The sequence below is a fragment of the Podarcis vaucheri genome (genome assembly GCF_965113315.1).
Source record: "Podarcis vaucheri genome assembly, chromosome: 1".
Taxonomy (NCBI): Eukaryota; Metazoa; Chordata; class Lepidosauria; order Squamata; family Lacertidae; genus Podarcis; species Podarcis vaucheri.
In genome coordinates, this window is record NC_138759.1 from 13,895,119 (window position 1) to 13,918,372 (window position 23,254).

Genomic DNA, 23,254 nt, shown 5'->3' on the forward strand with positions numbered 1-23,254 from the left:
AACTGGATCGAATTTCTCCTTCATTCCTAGACCTGGGTGACTTTGCTGGAATTCTGGGTCAGCATCAGGGAATGCAGTGAGGCCCCTCCTCAGAGCTCGAATCATTGGCCACTGCCCTTCTGAGCTGACCCTGGTGCATGGCTCGCTCATTAACAGCACTTTGCCTAGGAGTGAGCTCCTGGTATCCTAAATGAAATGAAGCCTCACTATGATGGCACCATCTTCAAACCCATCTGCAGCCCCCTGCCCTCTCTGCAATATTTGTTGTTGTTTAGTCGTTTAGTCGTGTCCGACTCTTTGTGACCCCATGGACCAGAGCACGCCAGGCACTTCTGTCCTCCACTGCCTCCCGCAGTTTGATCAAACTCAAGCTAGTAGCTTCAAGAACACCATCCAACCATCTCATTCTCTGTCGTCCCCTTCTCCTTGTGCCCTCCATCTTTCCCAACATCAGGGTCTTTTCCAGGGAGTCCTCTCTTCTCATGAGGTGGCCAAAGTATTGGAGCCTCAGTTTCACGATCTGTCCTTCCAGTGAGCACTCAGGGCTGATTTCCTTCAGAATGGAGAGGTTTGATCTTCTTGCAGTCCATGGGACCCTCAAGAGTCTTCTCCAGCACCATAATTCAAAAGCATCAATTCTTCGGCGATCAGCCTTCTTTATGGTCCAGCTCTCACTTCCATACATCACTACTGGGAAAACCATGGCTTTTACTATACGGACCTTTGTTGGCAAGGTGATGTCTCTGCTTTTTAAGATGTTGTCTAGGTTTGCCATCGCCTTTCTCCCAAGGAGCAGGCGTCTTTTAATTTCGTGACTGCTGTCACCATCTGCACTGATCATGGAGCCCAAGAAAGTAAAATCTCTCACTGCCTCCATTTCTTCCCCATCTATTTGCCAGGAGGTGATGGGCCCAGTGGCCATGATCTTCGTTTTTTTGATGTTGAGCTTCAGACCATATTTTGCGCTCTCCTCTTTCACCCTCATTAAAAGGTTCTTTAATTCCTCTTCACTTTCTGCCATCAAGGTTGTGTCATCTGCATATCTGAGGTTGTTGATATTTCTTCCGGCAATCTTAATTCCGGCTTGGGATTCATCCAGCCCAGCCTTTCGCATGATGAATTCTGCATATAAGTTAAATATTACAGGGCTTTAAAAAACACACACACACACAGAATAACATGCGTCGTCTTTGCGCCCTTCAGGCAGATGAATTTGCATTTGCTTGTAACTCAAAACACATGGCTGGTCACAGTTTCTGAAGAATAAAAAGGGATTACAGCAACCCCAGACCCCAGCTGAAAAGAGTCATTCAACCCCTATGTTGTATCATTTAGCTTCACAGCAGAACAGATGTCTAATCTAACTTCCAGCAGGCCATCTATTATCAAAGCAGCTTTTGCTGCCTCAATCATTCTGAGAAGGTTGCATGCTGATCATCGTGTACGGACAGGGAAAACCCAGGTAACTGTGTGTGTGTGTGTGTGTGTGTGTGTGTATTGGTTATAGGAGCCATCTTTGTGTTAGAATTCCTGCTCCATGGTTGCAGTCATAGGATTGTTGTCTATCACATGAAGGTATATGTTTTGACTCCACAGTGGGAAGTGACGGAGACAGGATGTTTGTGTTACTGTGTTCCGTGAAGTGGGACTATTGCCCTTTTTCTCTTTGCTGTCTGATGCTAGAGAGAGAGGGAGCCATGTTGCAGTGCTCCGTGTGTGTTTATATGTAAATAAAGTAGATTAGCCAAAATGCTGAGTTGTTGAGGTCTGTCACGCGCAAGTTGCGCAAACTCTGCAGATACCTAAGTGTGCCGGTGTCAGTTGGCATTGGTCGCTGTGATGTTCGGGCTGAAGAAAGCTATTGAAGCTCCTGAACAATTGACCAGGAGGGAGAGAACATGCCAGTTGGGCATGTGTCTCTGTCAGGGTCCTACTCGAGTGTAGGCTGAACTCCTGACACTTTGGGCACCTCACTGAATCAAACAGCCAAAACACATATAATTTTACCTGGTCAAACATGCAGATAAGTCATGTGATACAGAATACTTGGGACTGCAGGTGATGGAAATGTCCCTTCGTGTAAAAAAACAACAACCAAACACCTCCTCTCTACGTTCAGAAAACCAGCATGTCAGATAGAAGAATAGGCAAGAGCCTTCTTTCTGACATGGTAGTTTTTTCCACACATAAAGAGATTTCAATATGTGAGAGCAATCGAGAGCATTCAAATATGTGATTTTCTCAGCCTCTGTGTGAAATGAAACATTCCCAGTGCCTATGTAAATTATCTATCAAATGCTAAAACTGAATTGGACGATAAAGGAACTTTTCCCAGCTTGCATGTGGGAGGGAGGCTGGAGGCGGAAAAAGGTTTTCCAAAATCATGCTACCCCACTCACTTTTTCCATTGCCGCTGCTACATATTCAATCTTTCATCTTGCTGTGATTGGGCACCATTACACACACACACACACACACACACACACACAGGAGGTTCCTCCCATTCTTAGAAACAGGAAGCGTTTTTCTTCTACCCTCACTCTCTGATGTTTTCTTTCCCGAAGTCAAACCAGAGAGAGGGTGAGAAGTGTTCCTTCCCATTCTTACCCTCACTCTGATTTGGCTCCAAAACAGTGTTAACACAAGGGCTGATAAACATGTGTATTTGGGAATCCGTTGTGTGTGAAACTCCCCCCCCCCACAGTCCTTAAAACATGCTGTCAGGGAACTGACATCGGAGCTAGAGGCGGAGGGAAGGCTCTCAAATGATGCTGGAGAAGGGCCCAGCAGGGAGAGAGGCAGCTCCGCAGATGGGGAAGCAAATCAGCGCAACACCAGGGATATAGAGGGGCTGATGGGGGAATCGGCGAGAGGGCTCCAGGACTCTTCACCGGACACCAGCGGGGAGAGCACGGGTCCTCCGCTACCCACGCCCTCCCTGCACAGAAGACTTCCGCGCAGAGAGAGTAGGAGGAGACTGGGTGTCAAACAACTTTTATGTTGGAAAAGATTTAAGAAACGCCCACTGACGGATTCTGCTAGCGACTGAGGCAGCCACGAAGTGAAGGGCTGCCCAGACTGAAAGGTTTAGCAAGGCAACAAAGCCTGGAGAGGCGGCAACTTACGCACGAGCAACCCATACACATTACACATGCTATTAGACCTTTTGCTGGAGTCAAACTGAGCGCTGTTCTGTGTTTGTATCTGAATCTTCACAGACAGCAAAAGTGTGCCCACAAAGGGATTATAGGAAACGAAGGGTTTAATTATGTAAAGGATAAAGGTAAATTTTAACCACAGAGTGCAGTACCACACATTTTACAGTACTGGGCATACTCAAAGCAATACACTAACTAAAGCACACTTCTAATTTAGAGAAATAAGAACTGTAAACGAAAAAGGAGAAAATTAGCTACAGATGACGGCACCAAGGCATTCCTGAAACCATGTGTGTGGGAGAAGGGCTGGGACCCAGGTATGGAGCTCAGGAGTTTATCCCCCAAATGATTTCAGATTAAAACAGGATCACAGGCACAGATCTTTCACCAGGTCTTAGGTCTGAAGTCCAGAAATGTGTTTAAAATGTTCCTGGGGTGTGCAGAGAAGTTGCTGAGAGGGAATCGTAGAACCATAGAATCGTAGAGTTGGAAGGGACCCAAAGCATCATCTAGTCTAACCCCCTGCAATGCAGGAATTCCCCTTCAATGTAGGTCCCCCCTTGGAGAGCCTTGTAGGATATGCTCAGAGAGAACAGAAAAGCAAATAAAAGCCGGGAAGAATATTAGAACCTGGTCTTAAACAGACTTATAAGGAATCCAAAAGCACATCTGGTGGAATTGAAAAAGTGACCAATGAGAAGCGGTAGAAACGATAAAACAAAAGGGGATTGGGTAAAAATGAAAGTCTAGAAGGGGATTGGGAAAAATGAAGGAATGAGAGAAGGGAGAGAAGAATAACAGAGACCTCATTGTGGGAGTTTACTATAGAGCCCCAAGCCAAACGGAGGACATAGATGATGCCTTCCTGGAACAGATGGCCAAGCATGCAAAAGGAAGGGAGATAGTAGTAATGGGGGACTTCAATTACCCGGATATTTGTTGGACGTCAAACTCAGCCAAGAGCATAAGGTCAAACAGATTCCTCACTGGCCTTGCAGACAACTTCATTGTCCAGAAAGTGGGAGAAGCAACAAGAGGAACAGCCATTTTAGACCTGGTCCTAACCAATGTTGATGACCTGGTTAGTGGGGTAGATGTGGAAGGATCATTAGGCGCGAGTGATCATGCTCTTCTGAAGTTTACTATACAGCGGAAAGTAGCAGCCAAGCATACTAGGACTCAATTTCTTGACTTTAAGAATAATAATAATAATAATAATAATTTATTATTTATACCCCGCCCATCTGGCTGGGCCTCCCCAGCCACTCTGGGCGGCTTCCATAAAAACCAAAAATACAATAAAATATCACACGTTAAAAACTTCCCTGAACAGGGCTGCCTTAAGATGTCTCCTGAATGTCAGGTAGTTGTTTATCGCCTTGACATCTGCTGGAAGGGTGTTCCACAGGGCGGGCGCCACTACCGAGAAGGCCCTCTGCCTGGTTCCCTGTAGCTTTGCTTCTCGCAGTGAGGGAACCGCCAGAAGGCCCTCGGCGCTGGACCTCAGCGTCCGGGCAGACTGATGGGGGTGGAGACGCTCCTTCAGGTATACTGGACCGAGGCCGTTTAGGGCTTTAAAGGTCAGCACCAACACTTTGAATTGTGCTCGGAAACGTACTGGGAGCCAATGCAGGTCTTTCAAGACCGGTGTTATATGGTCTCGGCGGCCGCTCCCAGTCACCAGTCTAGCTGCCGCATTCTGGATTAGTTGTAGTTTCCGAGTCACCTTCAAAGGTAGCCCCACGTAGAGTGCATTGCAGTAGTCCAAGCGGGAGATAACCAGAGCATGCACCACTCTGGCGAGACAGTCCGCAGGCAGATAGGGTCTCAGCCTACGTACCAGATGGAGCTGGTAAACAGCTGCCCTGGACACAGATTTGACCTGTGCCTCCATGGACAGCTGTGAGTCCAAAATGACTCCCAGGCTGCGCACCTGGTCCTTCAGGGGCACAGTTACCCCATTCAGGACCAGGGAATCCTCCACACCTGCCCGCCTCCTGTCCCCCAAAAACAGTACTTCTGTCTTGTCAGGATTCAACCTCAATCTGTTAGCCGCCATCCATCCTCCAACCGCCTCCAGACACTCACACAGGACCTTCACCGCCTTCACTGGTTCTGATTTAAAAGAGAGGTAGAGCTGGGTATCATCCGCATACTGATGAACACCCAGCCCAAACCTCCTGATGATCTCTCCCAGCGGCCGCATGTAGATGTTGAAAAGCATGGGGGAGAGGACAGAACCCTGAGGCACCCCACAAGTGAGAGCCCAGGGGTCTGAACACTCATCCCCCACCACCACTTTCTGAACACGGCCTAGGAGGAAGGAGCGGAACCACTGTATAACAGTGCCCCCAGCTCCCAGCCCCCCAAGACGGTCCAGAAGGATGCTATGGTCGATGGTATCGAACGCCGCTGAGAGATCCAGCAGAACTAGGAAACAGCTCTCACCTTTGTCCCTAGCCCGCCGGAGATCATCAACCAGTGTGACCAAGCCGACTTCATAAAACTTAGGGAAGTGCTGGGTGAGATCCCATGGACAGCAATACTAAAAGGAAAGGGAGTTCATGATGGCTGGGAGTTTGTTAAGACGGAGATAGTAAAAGCACAACGTCAGGCAATACCAATGAGACGGAAACATGGAAGGTGCCTAAAGAAACCAGGGTGGCTATCTAAAGAACTTTTAACTGAATTAAGATTAAAAAAGGATGTGTACAAAAAATGGAAAAGGGGGGAAACCACCAAAGAGGAATTCAAACAAATAGCCAGCACGTGTAGACACAAAGTCAGAAAAGCTAAAGCACAGAATGAACTCAGGCTTGCTAGAGAGGTTAAAAGCAACAAAAAAGGCTTTTATGGGTATGTTCGTAGCAAAAGGAAGAACAAAGAAACAGTGGGGTCACTCAGAGGAGAAGATGGTGAAATGCAAACAGGGGACACAGAAAGGGCTGAACTCCTCAATGCCTTCTTTGCCTCAGTCTTCTCCGATAAAGAAGACAATGCCCGACCTGAAGAATTTGAAGCAAATGATTCAGCAAAGGAAACACAGCCCAGAATAACTAAGGAGATAGTACAAGAATATTTGGCTAGATTAGATGTATTCAAGTCTCCAGGGCCAGATGAACTGCATCCAAGAGTATTGAAAGAACTGGCAGATGTGATCTCAGAACCACTGGCAGTCATCTTTGAGAATTCCTGGAGAACAGGCGAAGTCCCGGCAGACTGGAGGAGGGCAAATGTTGTCCCTATTTTCAAAAAGGGGAAAAGAGAGGACCCAAATAATTACCGCCCAGTCAGTCTGACATCAATAGCAGGGAAGATTCTGGAGCAGATCATTAAGCAAACAGTCTGTGAGCACCTAGAAAGGAATGCTGTGATCACCAATAGTCAGCATGGATTTCTGAAAAATAAGTCATGTCAGACTAACCTGATCTCGTTTTTTGACAGAATTACAAGCCTGGTAGATGAAGGGAATGCAGTGGATGTAGCCTACCTTGATTTCAGCAAGGCATTTGACAAGGTGCCCCATGATATTCTTGTAAAGAAGCTGGTAAAATGCGGTCTTGACTATGCTACCACTCAGTGGATTTGTAACTGGCTGACTGACCGAACCCAAAGGGTGCTCATCAATGGTTCCTCTTCATCCTGGAGAAGAGTGACTAGTGGGGTGCCACAGGGTTCTGTCTTGGGCCCGGTCTTATTCAACATCTTTATCAATGACTTGGATGATGGACTCAAGGGCATCCTGATCAAATTTGCAGATGACACCAAACTGGGAGGGGTGGCTAACACCCCAGAGGACAGGATCACACTTCAAAACGACCTTGACAGATTAGAGAACTGGGCAAAAACAAACAAGATGAATTTTAACAGGGAGAAATGTAAAGTATTGCACTTGGGCAAAAAAAATGAGAGGCACAAATACAAGATGGGTGACACCTGGCTTGAGAGCAGTACATGTGAAAAGGATCTAGGAGTCTTGGTTGACCACAAACTTGACATGAGCCAACAGTGTGACGCGGCAGCTAAAAAAGCCAATGCAATTCTGGGCTGCATCAATAGGAGTATAGCATTTAGATCAAGGGAAGTAATAGTGCCACTGTATTCTGCTCTGGTCAGACCACACCTGGAGTACTGTGTCCAGTTCTGGGCACCACAATTCAAGAAGGACACTGACAAACTGGAACGTGTCCAGAAGAGGGCAACCAAAATGGTCAAAGGCCTGGAAACGATGCCTTATGAGGAACGGCTAAGGGAGCTGGGCATGTTTAGCCTGGAGAAGAGGAGGTTAAGGGGTGATATGATAGCCATGTTCAAATATATAAAAGGATGTCACATAGAGGAGGGAGAAAGGTTGTTTTCTACTGCTCCAGAGAAGCGGACACGGAGCAATGGATCCAAACTACAAGAAAGAAGATTCCACCTAAACATTAGGAAGAACTTCCTGACAGTAAGAGCTGTTCGACAGTGGAATTTGCTGCCAAGGAGTGTGGTGGAGTCTCCTACTTTGGAGGTCTTTAAGCAGAGGCTTGACAACCATATGTCAGGAGTGCTCTGATGGTGTTTCCTGCTTGGCAGGGGGTTGGACTCGATGGCCCTTGTGGTCTCTTCCAACTCTATGATTCTATGATTCTATTCTATGATTCTATGATTCTATGAATGGGGAATGGGTAAAATCTAGGAAAGTTCATGGGAGTTTGAGCAGGTAGTCCATCAATGAATACTCACTTGGAAGGCTGACCTGAGGGAATGGCCTTTTTGAATGGATTTACTTTGCAAAAACAATGTCTATAATTTCAAGTAGTGTGGCTCAGCCTAGAACTGCCATTGTCTAATCTGTATTTGCAAACTGGTGGGGTACCCAGTTGGTTGAAGGAAACTGTTTCTGGAGTCTAAAGCAGAGGCTTCAGGATTTCAAAACCTGCCCCCGGTGCCCTTGCATTTCCAAATCAATTCTCTCATTAACCTGATCACAACCTAGCTTCCTTAGGAGGGGTGGACTTTTCTGTACCCTCTTGACCTAGCTGGCAAGAAGGTTAGGCATAGAGACAACATTGACAGGACTGTACGTAAGGTCACTGCAAGAGGGTCAAAAGGAGGATGTTGTGAACATTTCCATTCTTTTATTCCTTGTCCAAACTTTTTGTAATATTGAGAACTTAAGAAGAGAATTTCTGGATCCACACCAAAAGATGTGGGAAAAGTTTGGAAGCCACTGTAATGGGCCAAAGGCTGGGTTTTTTCCCCAGCCAGAACTCACCAGAACTCAGTTCTGGCACGTCTCAGGTGTCAAGGGAGGCATTCATGGTGAGTTCTTTCACCTCTTTTTCTAAAAAAATAGTACTGGACAAAGGTCCACCTAATCCAGCACCACATCAACAATGGTCAAGCAGATATTCCTCAAAAAGCCTAGAAAAGGATGCAAAATCAACAGCTGTGCCCTATATTTTGCCCACTTCCTGCACTGTATCCTTAAAGGTAAAGGTAAAGGTACCCCTGCCCGAACGGGCCAGTCTTGACAGACTCTGGGGTTTGTGCGCCCATCTCACATCTATTGGCCGGGGGCCAGCGCTGTCCGGAGACACTTCCGGGTCACGTGGCCAGCGTGACAACGCTGCTCTGGCGAGCCAGAGCCGCACACGAAAACGCCGTTTACCTTCCCGCTGGTAAGCGGTACCTATTTATCTACTTGCCCCCGGGGGTGCTTTCGAACTGCTAGGTTGGCAGGCGCTGGGACCGAGCAGCGGGAGCGCACCCCGCCGCGGGGATTCGAACCGCCGACCTTTCGATCGGCAAGCCCTAGGCGCTGAGGCTTTAACCCACAGCGCCACCCGCGTCCCCACTGTATCCTTGCATAGGGATTTATTACAGCCAAATCCTACACATGCACACTGAGAGGTCATGCCCTTTACTGGGGCAAAGAGGGCAGCAGATTGCAGCCTTGATTGTGTACTGTCACCCTAGGTGTGGTCTAGTCTCCAGACCCCTCTCCCTCTCTCCTCTTGGGCTTGGAGACACCCTGTAGCATGCCTGTGTTTTTGAGCCTTGCCAATGAGTTCTAACTGTTGTGACACCGTCAGGTTCATGATGTGATTCCTGATTGGCTAAGACATGGGGGAAGCAGAAAGGCAAATGGTATGGAGGCAACAAGAGAGGGGAATAAATGGTACCATTCAGCTATAAATAGTCAAAACAAAGGTTAGAATTAAGAAGTTTTTTGGGGGGGACATTCCCAAGTAGGGGGGCAGAGTGTGGCCATGCCATGCACCCCTACTTATAACACACTGAACACCTTTCATACTAGAATCCATCCCTTTCTCCCCTTCCTGGGCTTTTCCAATCAGATGTTTGCTTATTTGCCATTCATAGCAGCCCAACTGGCTGTAGGACTCAGTAGGCTCAGTAATAAAATTTAATAGCAGGCCATACAAAATGTTTATTTAAATATCCTGTATAAACGCTTGGGGGAATTGGTGGATGCACACATGTTTTTATAGGGAATAATTCCCTTCACTGCCATATGGTTTTATGATTGAAGAGCTTTTTGGATTGGACCCAAAGCCATTACTGCCTTGCCAGAATGGAGGTGTAAAATGAGGGAGGCGTGGAGAGCGCTTTTTGTTCTCCAAAAAGCCCATGGACGAGCCAAAAATTCTATGCGCCTGGCTCTTTGTATAGTCAAATCATGCTTTTTACAAGGTACCTCTTCCCTTCTTCTTTCACTTCATTGCAAGTTCAATTGGCCTGATTACTGCCTCGTTTATTTTCTAGACCTCCTAAAAACATTAGACACTCTAATTGATGGGTAGAAACCTCTAGGCTTGACTGGACCCAAAATAACCCACCCAACATTGACATGATTTGGAGCAAGCTGAAGAGATCTCCCTACTTTCAGCCCCTGTGGGGGAAGGGTCATAGGGTGATGGTACAGCATTTGCTTTGAATGCTCTAAATAACCCCTCTGCAGTGCCACAAATCCAACTCAATGGTGTAACGTTGCAAAATGCCGATTACTTCTCCTACCTAGGGTCCTACCACAAGGGTCAACATTGATGCCAATATCCAGCATCCATATGCATATGGCACGCCTGAGCTCTATGAGTGCGGCTTTCTCCCGATTGAAGTGCAGAGGACATTCGCAGGGAAACCAAAATGCTTGTTTACAAAGCTATTGTACTACCAACCTTACTATATGCTTGTGAAACATGGACCACTTACAAACGCCATCTCCAGCTTCTCAAAAGATTCCCTCAATGGTGTATCCAAAAAATCTTACACATCACTTGGGAAGACAGGCGAACTAATATCAGTGTACTGGATCACCAGTGTTGAAGCAATGATTTTTCAACATCAACTTCGTTGGACTGGTCATATTGTGTGGATGCCTGATTATCATCTTCCAATGCAACTACTCTATTCTGAACTTCAAAATGGAAAGCATAATGCTGGTAGTCAACAAAAGAGGTTTAAAGACTGTCTCAAGGCAAATCTAAAAAAAAATGTAGTATAAACACCGACAACTGGGAAACACTGGCCTGAGAATGCTCCAGCTGGAGAACAGCCTTTACCAAAGGTGTCATGGACTTTGAAGACACTCGAACTCAGAACGCAAGAGAGAAATGTGCTGGGAGGAAGGCACGCTTGGCAAATCCACACCATGATCAACCCCCGCCCGGAAACCAATGTCCCCACTGTGGAAGGACGTGTGAATCCAGAATTGGCCTCCACAGTCACTTACAGACTCATGGTTAAAACCGTGTTTATGGAAGACAATCTTACTCGGATACGAGTGATCACCGAAGAAGACGAAGCTTTGTGTTTTTTTTTTAAATATTTTTATTGTTTTTTTCCAAATAGGAATTGTTCAGCAAATTATACAGAAACTTATCCATTTACATAAAAGAAAAGAAGAAAGAAAGAGAAAAGAAGTTGGTTATTTCCAAGCTTGTTCCAATCTACTATCGGACTTCCCCACGTCTCCCCCGCATTGCTTTCTTACGAATAAAGTTTCAACAAATTATATCCTTGTTTCATATGTTTCTTTTTTTACCTTCAAACTTGCATTTTAGTTTAAATTACTTATTGTCATATTACTTTAATCAACCAATATAATAACCTTTCCAACCTTTAAACATTTATTCCTTTCATTAATTCATTATTTAATTTCAATGTCTTTCACTCTCATTGCTGGAGCTGTTTTCTCCAATACGTGCGAATTCTTATAGAATCATAGAATCATAGAATCATAGAGTTGGAAGAGACCACAAGGGCCATCGAGTCCAACCCCCTGCCAAGCAGGAAACACCATCAGAGCACTCCTGACATATGGTTGTCAAGCCTCTGCTTAAAGACCTCCAAAGTAGGAGACTCCACCACACTCCTTGGCAGCAAATTCCACTGTCGAACAGCTCTTACTGTCAGGAAGTTCTTCCTAATGCTTAGGTGGAATCTTCTTTCTTGTAGTTTGGATCCATTGCTCCGTGTCCGCTTCTCTGGAGCAGTAGAAAACAACCTTTCTCCCTCCTCTATGTGACATCCTTTTATATATTTGAACATGGCTATCATATCACCCCTTAACCTCCTCTTCTCCAGGCTAAACATGCCCAGCTCCCTTAGCCGTTCCTCATAAGGCATCGTTTCCAGGCCTTTGACCATTTTGGTTGCCCTCTTCTGGACACGTTCCAGTTTGTCAGTGTCCTTCTTGAATTGTGGTGCCCAGAACTGGACACAGTACTCCAGGTGTGGTCTGACCAGAGCAGAATACAGTGGCACTATTACTTCCCTTGATCTAGATGCTATACTCCTATTGATGCAGCCCAGAATTGCATTGGCTTTTTTAGCTGCCGCGTCACACTGTTGGCTCATGTCAAGTTTGTGGTCAACCAAGACTCCTAGATCCTTTTCACATGTACTGCTCTCAAGCCAGGTGTCACCCATCTTGTATTTGTGCCTCTCATTTTTTTTTGCCCAAGTGCAATACTTTACATTTCTCCCTGTTAAAATTCATCTTGTTTGTTTTTGCCCAGTTCTCTAATCTGTCAAGGTCGTTTTGAAGTGTGATCCTGTCCTCTGGGGTGTTAGCCACCCCTCCCAGTTTGGTGTCATCTGCAAATTTGATCAGGATGCCCTTGAGTCCATCATCCAAGTCGTTGATAAAGATGTTGAATAAGACCGGGCCCAAGACAGAACCCTGTGGCACCCCACTAGTCACTCTTCTCCAGGATGAAGAGGAACCATTGATGAGCACCCTTTGGGTTCGGTCAGTCAGCCAGTTACAAATCCACTGAGTGGTAGCATAGTCAAGACCGCATTTTACCAGCTTCTTTACAAGAATATCATGGGGCACCTTGTCAAATGCTTTGCTGAAATCAAGGTAGGCTACATCCACTGCGTTCCCTTCATCTACCAGGCTTGTAATTCTGTCAAAAAACGAGATCAGGTTAGTCTGACATGACTTATTTTTCAGAAATCCATGCTGACTATTGGTGATCACAGCATTCCTTTCTAGGTGCTCACAGACTGTTTGCTTAATGATCTGCTCCAGAATCTTCCCTGCTATTGATGTCAGACTGACTGGGCGGTAATTATTTGGGTCCTCTCTTTTCCCCTTTTTGAAAATAGGGACAACATTTGCCCTCCTCCAGTCTGCCGGGACTTCGCCTGTTCTCCAGGAATTCTCAAAGATGACTGCCAGTGGTTCTGAGATCACATCTGCCAGTTCTTTTAAGACTCTTGGATGCAGTTCATCTGGCCCTGGAGACTTGAATACATCTAATCTAGCCAAATATTCTTGTACTATCTCCTTAGTTATTCTGGGCTGTGTTTCCTTTGCTGAATCATTTGCTTCAAATTCTTCAGGTCGGGCATTGTCTTCTTTATCGGAGAAGACTGAGGCAAAGAAGGCATTGAGGAGTTCAGCCCTTTCTGTGTCCCCTGTTTGCAATCTTCTCCTCTGAGTGACCCCACTGTTTCTTTGTTCTTCCTTTTGCTACGAACATACCCATAAAAGCCTTTTTTGTTGCTTTTAACCTCTCTAGCAAGCCTGAGTTCATTCTGTGCTTTAGCTTTTCTGACTTTGTGTCTACACGTGCTGGCTATTTGTTTGAATTCCTCTTTGGTGGTTTCCCCCCTTTTCCATTTTTTGTACACATCCTTTTTTAATCTTAATTCAGTTAAAAGTTCTTTAGATAGCCACCCTGGTTTCTTTAGGCACCTTCCATGTTTTCGTCTCATTGGTATTGCCTGACGTTGTGCTTTTACTATCTCCGTCTTAACAAACTCCCAGCCATCATGAACTCCCTTTCCTTTTAGTATTGCTGTCCATGGGATCTCACCCAGCACTTCCCTAAGTTTTATGAAGTCGGCTTTCTTAAAGTCAAGAAATTGAGTCCTAGTATGCTTGGCTGCTACTTTCTGCTGTATAGTAAACTTCAGAAGAGCATGATCACTCGCGCCTAATGATCCTTCCACATCTACCCCACTAACCACTACCCCACATCAACATTGGTTAGGACCAGGTCTAAAATGGCTGTTCCTCTTGTTGCTTCTGCGATTGTGTATTTCTAAACAATCAGAGTGAACCCTGGGCCTCCTACTTCTTTGAGTCACGTTTCTCCATATATCTGGCTCCTGTGTTGGTGAATTACCCTCCTTCTCAGGGGAGTCCCCTGTCTCCTCCTTGGTGGGGACGGTGTGCTCTGTTGCTTCCAAGAAGAGCTCCAGCTCTCTAATTCTTTGGAGCGTAGCTACACGTTCCTCCAGTTGCTGGACTTTGTCTTTTAAGAGGGCAATCAACATGCAATTGCTGCAGGTAAAGCTGCCTGCAACCTTTGGCAAGATGGCAAACATTGCGCAGGAATCGCAGGCGACTGCAGCTGTTCCCTCCCCTTCCATCTTGAGATCGTGTCGTTGGGGGTGGCTACAGAGGACCTCCATCATAAAAAGCTTGAGGACAGGACAAATAACTTCCCCCCCCCACACAAAAAAACCTAGGTCTCCCCCAACAAACGTTTCAGACTAGCTCCCCTAAATCTAAAAGATGGGTATAACTGCGCGCGCCACTAGGCGCGCGCCGCTGCCCTTCAGACTCTGATAAGCTCCTCCCACAGCTAATCCCCTGCCTCAACAGAAACCCTGCCCCCTCTGACCTTTACACAGGGAAAACAGCTAACCAGCCACAAAGAAACACAAACATATAATTTATAAAACTTTTGCATATAGTCCTTAAATTTTTTCCAATCCTCCTCCATTGCTTCTTCTCCCAAGTCTCGGATCCTGGCAGTCATCTCAGCCAATTCCATGTAGTCCATCAGCTGCATTTGCCACTCTTCCAGTGTGGGCAAATCTTGAGTCTTCCAGTGTTTTGCGATAAGAATCCTTGCTGCTGTAGTTGCATACATAAAAAAAGTTCTATCCTTCTTTAACACCTTTTGGCCGACAATGCCCAAGAGGAAGGCCTCTGGTTTCTTGGGGAAAGTGTACTTAAACACCTTTTTTAATTCATTATATATCATTTCCCAGAAGGCCTTCACTTTAGGGCACGTCCACCATAGGTGAAAGAATGTCCCTTCAGCCTCTTTACACTTCCAACATCTATTATCAGTCAAGTGATATATCTTTGCTAGTTTGACTGGGGTCATGTACCACCTATATATCATTTTCATAATGTTTTCTTTCAAGGCATTACATGCCGTAAATTTCATACCGGTGGTCCATAACTGTCAGGGGATGATTAGCTGCTTGTGCTTAAAATTGTGCCCCTTCAGAGTTTGTGCGGCCCCACAAACCTCTGTGTGTGACAGAGCTCCTCAGACATGTCTGCTCTAGTCACTAGTAGAGTCTGACAGTGGCTGCCTGCGGAAGCGCTTCCAGCAAAGAAGTTCCTTAACGGAAACGCGTCTCCTGGACTCACGACGTGGCAGCTTCCGGCGAAGCATGGGTCTCCCTGCAGTTGCTTCTGACACCTCCCCGCTATTTTCGCTGGATGTGTCTCTCACCCCTTTCTCTCCCCTGCTGTTTCCTGCCTGGGCTGCTGCGTCTCTCTCAGCATTACTGAGATCCTCCTCCAGAGACCCCTCGCTCCCCCTCCTTGTCCCTGCTTTGGCTGCTGACTCTCTCCCAGTCTCTGGGAGCCCTACCAACTCCCTTTCCTCTGATGTCAGTTCCCTGACATCCACCTCCCCTCCAGGGCCCCCTTCTCCCCCGCCCCTACTCTCTCCTCTGGGCGGTGAGGAGCTGAAACCCCGAAAAGAATCCTCTTCATCTTCAGACTTCTCGAACATTTCCCTCCATCGGTCTTCGTTCCGACTCGCTGAATCCTCCTCCACCTCGGAATCATAGAACCCCTCCAACTCTTCTTCTTCGTCGGTGGTGGCGAAGTATTCCCTCCGGAACCTCGCCACTGGCTGGGGTTTACGAGGGAATCTCTGATGAAAAGTTTCAATCAAAACCTCGTCATCTACATCCTCTGCCCTGACCCAGGTGTTTTCCGACTCCGGCTCCCCTTCCCACATTACCAAATACTCTACTTGCTCTCCCTTCCACCTGGAATCGAGAATCTCCGCTACATGGTAGCTGTGTTCTTTTTCCTCCATAGCTGGTCCCCTATTGACCCTCCCCTCTCTGTCCCCTTTATACGGTGACAGCAACGACCTGTGGAACACTGGGTGCAACTTCATGTGGTTCGGTAACCGGAGTCTGAAAGCCACTGGGTTGACCTGTTGCGTGACTTCAAATGGGCCCAACCTTTTGGGTCTTAACTTCTTACAACCTCCTTTGAATGGTAACCCTTGGGTGGACAGCCACACCTGGTCCCCCACCCTAATGCTTTCCCCTTCCCTTCTGGTTTTGTCTGCCTGCCTCTTATATTCCTCCTTCGCCCTGTTTAAATTAAGTTGGAGCTGGCGATGGATCGCTTCCATTTCTTCAACGAACTGTTCTGCGGCTGGAACGCTCCAGTTCTCCCCTCCCCCCCCCCTGGGAAGGCTCGGGGATGACACCCGTGATTAGCCAAAAAGGGGCTCATCCCCGTGGACACGTTCTCTGCATTGTTGTAGGCAAATTCTGCCAACGCCAGCTTCTCCACCCAATCATTCTCTCTGTCATTCACATAACACCTCAAATATTGCTGGAGGACACCATTAGCTCTTTCCGCCTGCCCGTTGGTTTCTGGATGACGGGCAGTTGAGAAATTCACCTCTACATGCAATAAGCTCATGAGCTTCCTCCAGAACCTGGAAGTAAATTGTTTCCCTCGGTCAGAAACCACCCTCAAGGGGGCGCCATGCAGCCTAAACACATTTTCCACAAACAATTTAGCGGTTTCTTCCGCTGTGACCGCATGTGAGCAGGCTATAAAGTGGGCCATCTTGGTTAACAGGTCTACCACAACCATGATGGCTGTTTTCCCTTTGGACCTGGGCAGATCAGTCATGAAATCTATTGCCACTGCCTCCCATGGCCTTTCCGGCGTGGGTAGTGGTTCTAATAAACCTGCCGGTGCCCGCCTCTCCCCCTTGGCTCGTTGGCATTGGTCACACCCTCTCACATACTCCCGCACATCTTCCCTGACCTTGGGCCACCAGAATTCCCTGGTAACCAGCCACATGGTTTTGTGTTGCCCAAAATGCCCTGCTGTGGGGCTATCGTGCAGTTGCTTGAGTACCTTTTCCCTCAATTCCCCTTCAGGTATGTATAACGCTCCCTTGTAGTACAACGCCCCGTTTCTCTCCTCAAAACCCCCGGGTTTGTCTCCCTCCCTCCTGAGACCCCTGAGTTTGTCCTGGGCGTATTCATCCTGCACCGTTCCCTCTACCAGTTCCCTTTGCCCCACCAATGCCGCCCCACACACCCAGCGGTCCTCGGGAATGACATGGGTCTCTTCGGGGGCACCCTCTCCCTCCAAATATTCAGGTTTGCGTGAGAGAGCGTCCGCCCTAACGTTCTCTGGGCCTGGTACGTAACAAATCTCAAAGTTAAATTTGGAGAACTCCTGGGCCCATCTCAACTGCCGTTGGTTGAGCACTCGCGCAGTTCTCCAATACTCTAGATTCTTATGGTCCGTGCACACTTGCACCTTCTGTTGTGCACCAATTAGCAGGTGCCTCCATCTCCGGAAGGCCTCATGAATCGCAAGAAGTTCCCGGTCGTACACCGTGTAGTTCCTCTCAGATTTGTTCAGCTTTCGCGAAAAGAAGGCACACGGTCGCCACTCTGACCCCTCCTTCCCCGGCTGCAGAAGAAGCACCGCCCCTATGGCTCTGTCAGAAGCGTCTGTTTCGACCCTCAGCTTTTTTTGTAAATCCACATGTAGAAGTTGTTCATCAGAGGCGAAGGCCCTTTTCAGTTCCTCAAACGCTCGCTCCGCCTCCCCCGTCCAAACAAACTTCTTTTTACTGCTGAGACAGTCCGTGATGGGCGCCGTCAGGTGGGCGAAGTTTCGGATGAACTTACGATAAAAGTTTCCAAACCCTAGGAACCTCTGCACATCCTTCTTGGTCTTGGGTGTTTTCCATTCCAGCACCGCTTGAACCTTGCCGGGGTCCATGGCCAACCCCTTGTCTGACAAGCGGTACCCCAGGAATTCCACCTCCTTGGTATGAAACTGACACTTCTCCAGTTTCACCCACAGCCTGTTGGCTTGCAGCCTGCTCAACACTTCTCTGACGTCTCTCACATGTTGCTCCTCATTCTCCGAATACACCAACACGTCATCTAAGAAGGCCACGCAATTCTTGTAGAGCAAAGGCCCCAGTACGTGGTTCATGAAGGCTTGAAAACACGCGGAGCCTGTTTGTAATCCAAAAGGCATAACGAGGTATTCAAATGCCCCCAAAGGGGTGAACATGGTGGTCTTCCATTCATCCCCTTTCCTTATACGTATCAGGTTGTACGCCCCCCTTAGGTCCAGCTTTGTAAAAATCTTTCCTTTCCGCACCCTGGTCAAAATATCATCAATCCTGGGCATAGGAAAAGCCGCCGGCTCTGTCACTGCATTTAACCGCCTAAAGTCACATACCAGTCTCGGCTTGTCCGTGTTTTTTTTATCCACAAAAAACACTGGGCTACCCCCCGCTGCCTTGGACTCTCTGATGAAGCCTCTCTTCAGGTTCTTGTCAATGAACGCTCGCAACTCCTGCATTTCCCTGTCTGACATGGCATACAACTTGCCTACAGGAAGCTGTGCTCCAGGGAGTAAATTGATCTGGCAATCAAAGGGCCTATGCCGGGGTAGTTGGTCAGCTTCCTTCTCGCTGAATATGTCGCTGAGATCAGCATACTGTGGTGGCACCTTCCCCTTCCCCATTACTTCAGTCCCTGCCAGGGTGGCTTGGGCCCCTGCTGACCCCTTTCCCCCCCTGCAGTGTTCTAAGCAATGTGCTGAACCGAAGGAAACCACTCTTTGATGCCAGCCCACCAGCGGATCATGTAAGGCTAGCCAGCTCATTCCCAAAATAATGGGAGCGCCTCCCAAGGTGGCCACATTAAACGCTATCAGTTCTGTGTGCCTTGCCACCCTCATTATCATTGGGACGGTCTGCAAGCTAACTCCTCCTCCCAACAGTTCCCTGCCATCGATCGTGGTCACCTGCAGGGGGTTGCTTAAAGGGATAGTCTGTATCTGATGTTCAGCAGCAAACTCCTTGCTCATAAAATTGCAGGAGCTGCCTGAGTCCAACAGCGCCTTTATTTTTAGGGGGTGTCCATTTTGCAGCTCTAGCGACACTTCAATCACTAGAGCAGGTCGAGGAGCTTCTGGCACGGGCACTTTCACTGCTCTTTGGCCTGGCTGCAGTGCCCTGACGGTGGCAACCAGGCGTTGGCTTTTACCTGCTCCGTTTCTCCCTGCTCTCCCCCCTCAACTGCTCCCACCATCCCTTGCCATTCCTTCCTCTGGGGGCAGACTCTGGCAAAGTGGCCTGGCTGTTGGCAGAGATAGCATTTCCGGGCTCCCTTTCCCTCCTTCTTCGCCCCCTCACTGGGCTTTGAAACTGCGCGCGCGCGGGCTGTTCCGATTTCCATCGGCTCTGCCGGCGGGAAAGCTGGCTCAGGAATGTCTGGAATGCGTAACTCCTTCCAACGTTCCCCTCTCCCTTCCCGCCTCTCCAAAGCTCTTGCCTCCTGGCGCGCTCCAATGGTCAGCGCAGATTTGGTCAGCTGATCCATAGACACCGCCCTGGGGCTCCTGGACAGCTCGTCTTTCACAGCCGAAGAAAGACCTTCTTCAAATAGCATCTGAATGGGTGCTGCCGATAAATCCCACCCCAATCTGTGAATCAGCATGGTAAATTCAGTCCAGTACTCACGGACAGATCTGCTTCCCTGCTTGCAAGCCATTAGCTGTCTGCGCACCACCCCTTCCTCAATATCGCTGGAAAACATGATATCCATTGCACGAAAGAATTTCATAGTGTCCTTTAGGATATCGTTGTGCGTTGCCATCAGGGGTCGAACCCAGTCCCGCGCCCCCTTCTCAAGATGCCCAATTACGAAAGCAACTCGCGATTCCTCATCAGGGAACTCATCAAACTGCACATTCAGGGCATATTGCATCTCGGTCCTAAAGGCATGGTAATCCTTGGGGTCCCCCCCAAACTTCTGCACCAATCCTGGTACCTTTCTGGGGAACTGAGTGGTTCTCCCCTTTTTGTCAGCATCCTGAGCCCTTCTCTCCTCGAGCCTCGCCGTCTGCAGCGCAAGTTGGACCTCCAGAGCTTGATACCTTTCTTCCAAGCTTGGACCAGCTCCAACCCCTGCCTCTCCGGTTCCGGCTGGGTTGCTCATGATGCTTTCTCCTGCACAGGCAGCGTACAAAGACTGTCAGACTGCTGTCAGGGGATGATTAGCTGCTTGTGCTTAAAATTGTGCCCCTTCAGAGTTCGTGCGGCCCCACAAACCTCTGTGTGTGACAGAGCTCCTCAGACATGTCTGCTCTAGTCACTAGTAGAGTCTGACAGTGGCTGCCTGCGGAAGCGCTTCCAGCAAAGAAGTTCCTTAACGGAAACGCGTCTCCTGGACTCACGACGTGGCAGCTTCCGGCGAAGCATGGGTCTCCCTGCAGTTGCTTCTGACACCTCCCCGCTATTTTCGCTGGATGTGTCTCTCACCCCTTTCTCTCCCCTGCTGTTTCCTGCCTGGGCTGCTGCGTCTCTCTCAGCATTACTGAGATCCTCCTCCAGAGACCCCTCGCTCCCCCTCCTTGTCCCTGCTTTGGCTGCTGACTCTCTCCCAGTCTCTGGGAGCCCTACCAACTCCCTTTCCTCTGATGTCAGTTCCCTGACAATAACCTTTCCCAGTCTTCAAACATGATGTTGTACCCAATGTCTTGAGCCCACTTTATCATGGCTGATTTAACTGTCTCATCCTGGGTATTCCATTTAAGCAACAAGTTATACATTCTGGATAATAACTTAGTCTTTGGTTCTAACAATTCTGTCTCTAGTTTCGATTTTTCCACCTGGAAACCTGTTTTTTTTTTATCCGTCTTAAATACCTCTTGAATTTGGGCATAGTGGAACCAATCTTGCACCTTATCTTTTAATTTTTCAAAACTCTGTAATCTCCAATTATCTCCAATTTTTTCTATTATTTCCCCATATGTCGGCCAGCCGGCCTCCATATTGGGTCTTTTCCGCGCCTTGGCCTCCACTGGTGAAAGCCACCTCGGGGTCTTACTTTCTAGCAAGTCCTTATATTTTGTCCAGACTATAAAGATTGCTTTCCTGACAATATGGTTTTTGAACGTTTTGTGTGTTTTTACCTTGTCGTACCACAAATACGCATGCCATCCTAAAGAGTTGTTAAACCCTTCCAGATCTAGGACATCAGTGTTCTTAAGCAAAAGCCAATCTTTCATCCAGCAGAAGGCTGCAGCTTCATAATATAACCTTAAGTCTGGCAGGGCAAACCCCCCTCTTTCTTTTGCATCAGTTAATATTTTAAACTTTATTCGGGGCTTTTTGCCCTGCCAAACAAACTTTGAGATATCCTTCTGCCACTTTCCAAAACATTCCACTCTGTCCACGATCTGTAAGGTTTGAAACAAAAATAACATCTTTGGCAACACATTCATTTTTATAACTGCTATTCGGCCCAACAAGGAAAGTTTCAGTCTTGACCAAATTTCTAGATCTTTTTTCACCTCTGTCCAACATTTTTCGTAGTTATCTTTGAATAAATTCAAGTTTTTTGAAGACAAGTTAATCCCTAGGTATTTCACTTTTTTCACCACATTTAATTCTGTTTCCCTCTGAAACCCATCTGTTTCTGAAGATGTCAAATTTTTACCCAATACCTTAGTTTTTTGTTTGTTCAGTTTGAATCCTGCCACCCGACCAAACTCCTGAATCAATTCTAAAACTCTTTTTGTACTAGATTCTGGCTCCTGTAGTGTCAAAACCAAATCATCTGCAAAGGCTTTCAGTTTAAATTGTTTCTCTCCGACCTGTACTCCTTGTACCTGCCGGTCCTTCCTAATCATATTCAAGAGCACCTCCAGGACCGAAATAAATAATAAGGGGGAGAGAGGGCACCCTTGACGTGTTCCTTTTTCAATTTGGAACTCTTCTGTCACCACATTGTTCACTATCAACTTAGCTTTCTGTTCTGAATATATTGCCTCTAGGCCATTTTCGAATCCCCGTCCCACTCCCATCCCTTCCAGGTTCTTCTTCATAAACCTCCAGGAAATGTTATCAAAGGCCTTCTCCGCATCGATAAAAATTAACACTGCTTTAGTGTTAATGTTGGTTTGCAAAAGTTCCAAGACATCAATAATGTTCCTGGTATTATCATACAAATGTCTACCTGGGAGAAAGCCTGCCTGGTCCTTATGAATTACTTCATTCAGTACCTTTTTAAATCTATTTGCCAAAATGTCTGCAAATATTTTGTAATCCACATTAAGGAGTGAGATGGGGCGGTAGTTCTTTAGTTGAGTCTTTTCAGTTTCCACTTTGGGAATCAATGTAATGAAAGCTTCTTTCCACGTTTCTGGTGCTCTCCCTCCGTCCATAATCTGGTTACAAACCTCCCCTAATGGTTGTGTCAAATAATCTTTTAGTATCTTATAATACTTGGAGGTAAGTCCGTCCGGGCCTGGAGATTTGCCCAATTGCATGTTCTGAATGGCAACCTCAATCTCTTGTTGTGTTATTCTGTAGTTCAAGATTGATCTCTTGTCCTGAGAGATTTCTGGAAGGCCGTTGATTTTCAAAAATTGGTCCATCTCAAACACTTCCTCGGGTCCTTGCGTATACAGCTTTTTAAAATATTTCTGGAAGCACTTTCTAATTTCACCTGGTTTCTGGATGTTTTTCCCTTCAACCTCTAGATTGGTAACATAGTTCAATTTTTGTCTTTTCTTCAACTGCCATGCTAGCAGTTTCCCACATTTATTCGCTGATTCAAAAGATCTTTGTTTCATTTGTTTAATTTTCCATTCCACTTCTTGGTTTATCAATTTCATATATTGTGATTGGTGGAATTTAATTTCTCTCAAAGTCTCTTTTGATTTCGGATTGGATCTCAGTTTTTTCTCGCCGTCTTTTATCTTCTCTAATATCTTATCCTTTTTTCCATTCCAGAGCTTTTTCTTGATTGTATTTTGTTGTATCAGAAACCCTCTCATTACAGCTTTGCTTGCGTCCCAGATTGTTCTCTTTTCCACCGAGGTGTTCAGATTAATTTCAAAATAATCTTTTAAAGCTTTTTGGGCCTTCTTTACAATCTCTTGGTCTCTTAACAGGTTGTCATTCATTTTCCATCTGAAGGAACCGGCTGGAGTAAATCTTAATTCCAATTTCAGAGCGTTATGGTCGGAGCAGGTTTTTGGGCAGATTTCCACTCTTACAGTCTTAGGTGCCAGCCCTCTAGTTACCCAAATCTGGTCGATTCTTGTCCATGATAGGTGGGCCTCAGAGAAGAACGTTCCCTCTTTACCAAGGGGGTTCCTTGTCCTCCAAGTGTCAATCAAATCCATGTTGTCAGTCAGTTCGAAAAAGGTTTTAGGTAGTCTGCCGTCTTTAGTCAAATTTTGGTTCTGCGACTTGTCCATTAAAGTAGAGACCATGTGAGGATGTGAGGGCGATCTGGCTGCGACA